We start from the raw sequence: 7,567 nt of genomic DNA on the forward strand, positions 1-7,567 counted from the left end.
GGTGCTGAAACACGTGGCCTGACCGGCTGCATGTTTCAGCACCAGGGCTACAGTGCCAGTGAGTAAGGGGTTGGGGGGGCTGGAGGAGGGGACCCTCAATGGGCCCACCCACTCCCCCGTACCCCCAACCCCTGCTCTGCCCCTCCCCCTGCCCTGCCTAGCCCCTCCATCTCTGCCCCTTCACCTCATAGTTTAAAAAAAACAACCCCCTCAGCACTTACGGGCAGTTGTAGCTGCCATCAGGATCACTGGGGCCCTGCCCGCACAGTGCAGGGTAGGGTGACAGCTCCAGCGGCCCCAGGCCAGGCCCTGCTGCCCCCCCCCCCCCCCGTATTGTGCTGCCTGTGGGGGCTCTGCCAGGAGGCCCTGGAGTCGTCCCCCCCCCCCCCCCCCACTTCTAAGGTAAGCAGAGGCTTTTTATTTCAATTTTTTTTCTGTTTTTTTTTCCTGGGTTTTTTTTTTTTTAAGTGACGGTGCCTGGGGTTGTGGGGGTAGCCATGGGGGGTCTGGGGGGTGCAAGTTGGGGGGGTGAGGCTGGGTGGGGCAGCCATCAGGGGGGATGCAGCAGCTGGTGGGGGATGGGGACAAGTGGGGCAGTAATCCAGGGGCTGGGGTGGGCCTTGCGGGGGGGGTGGTAGCCCCTGTGGGGGGCCATTTGGCCCCTATTGGGGGACCATATCCCTTGTATGGGGGCTGAACCTCCCACTGGGGGGCTGCAGCCCTTGTGTGGGGGCCAATTCCCCTGTTGGGGGGCTGCAGCCCTTGTGTGGGGGCTGAATCCCCTGTTGGGGGGGGTCATAACCCCATGTGTGGGGGTCATTGCCCCTGTGGGAGGGCAGCAAAATATGTATTCATGAATTTATGAAACAAGTATTTAGAGTTCACTTTATTATTATGATAAGGGACTTGCTTTAACACTGTAGATATATCAATAAAACATTGTCCAACTGATTGCTGTCTCTGTTTTACTCATTCTCTCTCTTTATAGTGGTCTTTTATTTTACTTGTGGAGGAACATGGATTTTGGGGTATTTTACAGAGTGACTTTGGGATTTTTTTTGATCAGGGATTTTTCAGTTTTCCAATAGGGAACACCAGAATACCTGCTAGGGAGGCCAGTGGCAGGACCCTGGCTGCTCAGAGCTGGCATCTTGGACCCAGTTGGCTGTGGCACATTCACAGATTAGTACATGTTCAGGACACTGAGACAATGTACTCTGCTCTGTACCACACAAATAAATCACGTATTAGCCAAGAAATATTACACCTGGCATGAACAATTGAAGGTCAAAGTCCATAGCTTAGCGTACTTCATGAACTTACTTAGGAACAGTACAAAAGATTATGACCAGCCCAGAATTTTATGCCATCCATAAGTAGTAAAAGTAAACTTAAAATAAATCAGAATAGCAACTGGGTTTTTTATTGGATTATGAGAACAAAAAATAGCAGATACGAAGTTCATATGGGAGATGCCAGCAGAAGGGAGTGTATATTTGCCTGGTGCTTCCTCTAGCATTCGTATTTTCTTCTGAGAACAGAATAGCTGCTACACACTGCACAGGGGAAGAATCTTTAGAAAGCAAAGGTGCAGTACACAGTCAGCAAGCGAGAGATCTCAGGTTAATCATCCTCTACATCCAAATGTGGAGTTACTGCATCTAAACCAGGACAAATATCCTCATGGCAAAAAGCGGGTGATCTTCATGCATCTGATCTACATATCGGATGCATACGTCATCTGCTTAATTGCATAACACAATGATGGCGGTGTTGCTTCTAAGGGCCAGTTAGGTCCCACCATAATTAGGCAGCTATCTAATAAATATAAGCGTAGTGTAGCCTTCTATTTACACAATCAGTCAGGTGATCAGCAAGGATCCTGGTTTTCCCTGATAAAAAAAATCACAAATTTTCTGTGTGACCACTGGGCTTCGATTACCTGTGCTCAGGTGGATTTAGCCTTGCAGGTAGATGTCAAACACCTGTAGGGATCTTGTCGGTGTCAGAGTAGCTCTCTTTTCTCTGTGTCCCCAACTCCGTTCTCGCCTGCCATGACTTGATGTTCCTCAGTGTAAGGGGTCAGTTCGCAGGATACTCCGTGGCCCAAGATCCCTTGGCGGTCACTTCACAGGGCTCCACCACCCCTGCACCCCGGCCTCATGCCACCTTTGGTGTGTCCCTCCTCCAATGGTCTTGTTTCCCAGCTGTGGAATGACACCACTGGGCCTGCCCCTAAGTGGCCACGACCCCATGTCGTGGTGACCACCAGTAAGCTTGGCCCACAGCCCACCTTGCCTGCTCCCCTCCCTTCAAGGAACAGAAACTCCAAAGAAAACTCTGGCCTCACCGAGGCCACCTTCAGCCTCAATCTGCAGGCACACTTCCCCTAGCTCTTTCTCCCTTAGCCAGGGTTAACCAAACAAAACAACCCCAAAAGAAATGCTGACTACTCAGTGTCTTGCTACTTGCTAAGCAGTTTGCTCCAAGCCCTCCTCAGCTCCCTTCTGGCCTGTCCCTGGCCACGCGCTTCCCCCGGTCCCTCCTCCTGCTTGGTACCCCAGCTGCCTGGCAGCGATGCCCGCCCCGACTGTACCCCCTTGGGGCTCTCCTGGGGTCTCTTCTCCCTGGTGCGGCTTTCTCCGTGTGCCATTGTTCCGGCACCCTACCTGTGGGTTGTGCTACTCTCTGGTTTCCGTCCCGCCACGTCCTCCAGAGCCGTGCCTTCAGCTCCCACATCATCCGGGGCAGTCTCCAGCAGAGGGATCTGTTTCTGCTCCGTCTGTGTCTCCAATGGCTCTCCTGGCTGCGTGCTGCTTGCTGTCGCCATCACCGCCACTCCCCTCGCCGACGGTGCCGATTGCTGCTCCTTGCTATATGCCTTCTCCGCAGCTGCAGCCACCGTTTTTATCCCTGCCGGCTGGTGTCCCTCCGTGACATCACCAGCTAGGTGTAATTGGATAAAAAGACAGCTAAAGAGCCATGCGGGGTCCTCCCTCCACCTCATGCACATCTTGTCTGGAGCTGCAGGTGAGTCCCGTTTACTGTTTTGCTTCCTGGGACACTCTGATAAAACTCCCAAAATCTGTGATTAAAATGAAAGGCCGCAATATATAGGTATCAGTTGGACACAATGTTTTCTTGATATATTTAAAATTTTAAAGAAATTTGGAAGCCTACCAGTGCTCAATGCCACCTTTGGTGTGTCCCTCCTCCTCTATACTAAAATAAATTCATAGAATTAATGAGTCGGGAGGGACCTAGACAGATGATCTAGTCCAACCCCCTGCCATGGGCAGGAAGGAGCACTGGGGGTGGGAGGGGTCATAAGACCCCAGCCAGGTGCCTATCCAGTCTCCTCCTGAAGATCTCCAGGGAAGGTGAGACACCACCTCTCTGGGAAGCCTATTCCAGGCTCTGGCCACCCTTACAGTGAAGTAGTTCTTTCTAATATCTAACCTAAAACTATCCTCCCTCAGTTTGTGGCCATTGCTCCTGGTGACTCCAAGGGGGGCTCTGGTGAATAGACTTTCCCCGAGTCCCTGCTGCTGGACCCTTATAAAGTTGTAGGCAGCTACAAGATCCCCCCTCAGTCTCCTCTTGCGGAGACTGAAGAGATTCAGGTCCCTCAGCCTCTCCTCATAGGGCTGGCTATGGAGGCCCTCAACCATACGAGTGGCCTCCTCTGGACCCTCTCCAGGTTCTCCACATCCTTCTTGAAGTGCGGCACCCAGAACTGGACACAGTACTCCAGCTTCAGCCTGACCAGCGCTGCATAGAGGGGGAGCAAGACCTCTCTGGACCTGTTAGTGATGCCTCTGTTGATGCATGACAGGGTGCAGTTGGCTCTGCCTACCGCTTTGTCGCATTGGTGACTCATATTCATCCTGGAGTCAATCCTGACTCCAAGATCCCTCTCTGCCTCTGTGCTGCTGAGAGGGTCAACCCCTAACCTATAACCATAATGCTGGTTCCCTCTTCCCAGGTGCAGCACCCTGCACTTGTCCTTGTTGAACCGCATCCTGTTCAGATCCGCCCACTTCTCTAACGTATCCAGGTCTGCCTGGATGTGGTCCCTGCCTGTTGGTGTATTCATTTTACCCCACAGCTTGGTGTCATCAGCTAACTTGAATAGGGTGCCCTCCACACCCTTGTCCAGGTCGCTATGAAGATGTTGAACAGCACCGGCCCTAGGACCGAGCCCTGGGGGACTCCACTGCTCACACCCTCCCAGGTCGACATTGGTCCGTCCACCACCACCCTCTGCGTGCACCCCTGTAGCCAGTTTGCCACCCATTTGTCAATGCCGCAGTCCCTCAGCTTGCCCACCAGAATTGGGTGGGACACTGTGTCGAAGGCCTTCTGGAAGTCCAAGAAGATGACATCGACTTCCTCCTTCCCATCTAAGCTCTTTGTTACCTGGTCATAGAAAGAAACCAGGTTAGTCAGGCAGGATTGGCCTTGCAGGAACCCATGCTGGTTACCCCTCAACATCACTTCCCCTGCAGGACTCTCACAAATGTGGCCCTTGATAAGTTTTTCAAAGACCTTCCCCAGGATAAAAGAGAGGCTGACTGGCCTGTAGTTGCCAGGCTCTTCCTTCCACCCCTTCTTGAAAATAGGGAACACATTGGCCCTTTTCCAGTCCTCAGGGACTTGGCACGAGCACCAGGAGTCCTCAAACAGCCACGCCAATGGCTCTGCAATGACACCTGCCAATTCCCTCAGCACCCGTGGATGAAGGTCATCTGGGCCCACTGACTTGGACACATCTAAGCCCTCCAGGTAATCCTTAACTATGTCTGAACTAATAGTCGGGGGACTCGCATCCTTCCCGGGCCTCTCTATGCTATCACCCAAGAGCACCCCATTGTCAGCGGACAGGAACACAGAGGTAAAGAACTTGTTGAAGAGTTCTGCCTTCTCTCGCGCGTTCCTCACCAACTGCCCTGCCCTGGCTTTCCTCATAGGGGTCCAATGTTACCCAGAGGCTTCTTCTTGCTACCTATATACTTGAAAAAGGACTTTTTGTTATCCTTAATCCCAGAAGCTAATCTAAGCTCCAGTGCTGCTTTAACCTTCCTTACCAAATCCCTACAATCTCGGGTCAGGGAGGTGTACTCCTCCTTTGTCCCTGCCCCCTGCTTCCACTGCCAGTATGCTTTTTTCTTTGCCCTCAGGCCAGCCTGGATATCCACACTCAGCCATGAAGGTTTCTTGGACCCTTTTCCTGCCTTCCTGCACAGAGGAACTGCATCCTGCTGCACCCCAAGGATAGCCTCCTTGAGGAAGGACCACCTTTCCTGGACCCCCATACTAGCTACACCCTGGGCTCTGAGTGCCTCCCTGACTACTGCCCTGAGCACATTGAAGTTGGCTTTCCTAAAGTCAAGCATTTGTGCTGTGCTAGTTACCCTCCCTACTTTTCTCTGAATAGCAAACTGGATCATTTCATTATCACTGTCCCCTAGCCTCCCTTGTACAAGCACCTCCCCCACCAGGTCTTCCCCAGAGGCTACCACCAGATCCAGTATGGCATTTCCCCTAGTGGGGATGAGTACCTCCTGCACGAGGTGGAGGTCGTGTACGCACGTCAGGAACCTTCGTGAGTGGCTAGACCTGGCCTACTGCTCCTCCCAGTTGATGTTAGGGTAATTCATATCACCCGTGACCACAACGTCCTTGCATGCACGGCCTCCCCCAGCTGCCTGGAGAATTCCAGATCCAGCTCTTCCTTCCTATGTGGTGGCCTGTAGTAAAGTCCTACCACCAGATCCCTCTCCCCCCGCCCTCCTTGAAGTTTGACCCACAGGGTCTCATTTAAGCCTTTCTCTGGTCCCATTTGGAAGGTAGAACTGGTATACTGTTCCCTAACATAGACCGCAACCCCCTCCACCTTTTTTCCCCTTCCTATCTCCTCTAAACAACCTATTGCCCTCTGTGTCTACTGCCCAGTCAAAAGTTTCATCCCACCATGTCTCCACTAGGCCAACCAGGTCAATTGTACTACTTGCAAGCAGGAGAGCAAGCTCCTCCTGCTTGTTCCCCATGCTTCTTGCATTAGTGAAGAGATACCTTAATCCCCCTGTGGAAGCCCTGGGCACCCCACCTTCCTGAGAGACAACTGGTACCTTGGTATATACCTGAGATCTTACCTGGGAAGATCTAAATACTTCTAAATTTTGATATTTGACTTTTAGTTTTTTATCATGGAAAATCAGAGCTCCCCCTGCCTCCTTAGCTCAGTGAATACAGGTCCACGCCCTTTACTCCCAAGCTGCAACCCCCAGTCCTGCTGGTGCCCTTCACTCTCCACCCACAGCCCCCTGGCTCTATCATTTCCCCCTCACTCCCCACTCATAGCCCCCTGGCCCTACTGGTGACCCTCACTCCTCCCTCACCTACAACCTCCCCAGCTCTCCTGGTGCTCCTCAACCCCCCAAGCCTCCCCCCAACCCTTGGGAGGGGAACGGCAGCTCCCTGCCACTGTGTGCACTCCTGAGGGGCAGGGAGACTCCTGCTCCCCGGATCTGTGCACTGGGTGGGGCCGGGGCAGACGTGGGCTGCCTGCTGTGGGCTCGGGCTCCCCACTCTGCTTCCCTTCCCTGGGGCCTCCACAGCCTAGTGGGTGCTGCAGGTAGAGCAAGGCCATGCAGAGAAGCTTGTTGCTGCTGCAAGCTCTGCACTGCCCTGATGAGGTGTACCCTGCCTGTGCAGCCGCAGTGGGGGTGGTGGCATGGTACTGTGCCCTTTGCTGCAGACACACTGGCAGGGGATGTTTCGCCAGGGCAGTGCAGAGCTTGCAGAGTACCAAAGAACTGTCTCACATAGCCCTTCTGTGCCCTTCAGTGCTGAGTCACACTTGCTAGGCTGTACAGGCCCCAGGAGAGGGCAGCAGGGCAGGGAGCCCAAGACTGCAGTGGGCAGCCCACAGCCACCTCTGGCCCATGCACAGATCTGGGAGGCACAGGTCTCTCCTGTCCCCCATTAGTACATGCAGTGGCGGATAGCTGGCTCCACCATCTGCCCCCCAGATAAGCCAGCTGTGGCTCCATCCCACTCCCTGCCAGGGCCCTGCAGCTGCGTATTGTGGCCCTGGGCCTGAAGTCTCATGTACCACCCAGGTGGGAAGCAGCCCCAGCCCTGACCAACTCCCTCCCTTCCTATGGGGTCCTCAATCCCCCGCAACCCCAACTTACCTGCAGGAGCTGCTGTCCAGGCTGCCTGGTGGCCATGTGCATAGGCCATGTGCATATACATGCACATGGTGGCCCCTGTCTGACTGCCCTCCTCCTGCCCTCTCTCAGCCCCTTGCAGGCTGGAAATCTGCCAGCCTGCAGAGAGCTCTTTGCAAAAGTGCAAAATCTGCAGGTAAAGGGGGAATCCATGTTCTCCTCCGTTTTGCCATGGGAAATGTAAAACCCAGATTTCTGGTAGTCAGACCAACAGTAGGGATAGTGCAGGGTTAAATACAAATCCAAGATTCATTTCTAGTCTACTTTTCCTATCCTACCTATTCTGTCTTGTAAGCAACTGTACATTCCCAAGGTGTTTCCAGTCATATGTT

The sequence above is a fragment of the Crocodylus siamensis genome, chromosome 1, assembly GCF_052110815.1.
Source record: "Crocodylus siamensis isolate JL-2025a chromosome 1, ASM5211081v1, whole genome shotgun sequence".
Lineage (NCBI taxonomy): Eukaryota > Metazoa > Chordata > Crocodylia > Crocodylidae > Crocodylus > Crocodylus siamensis.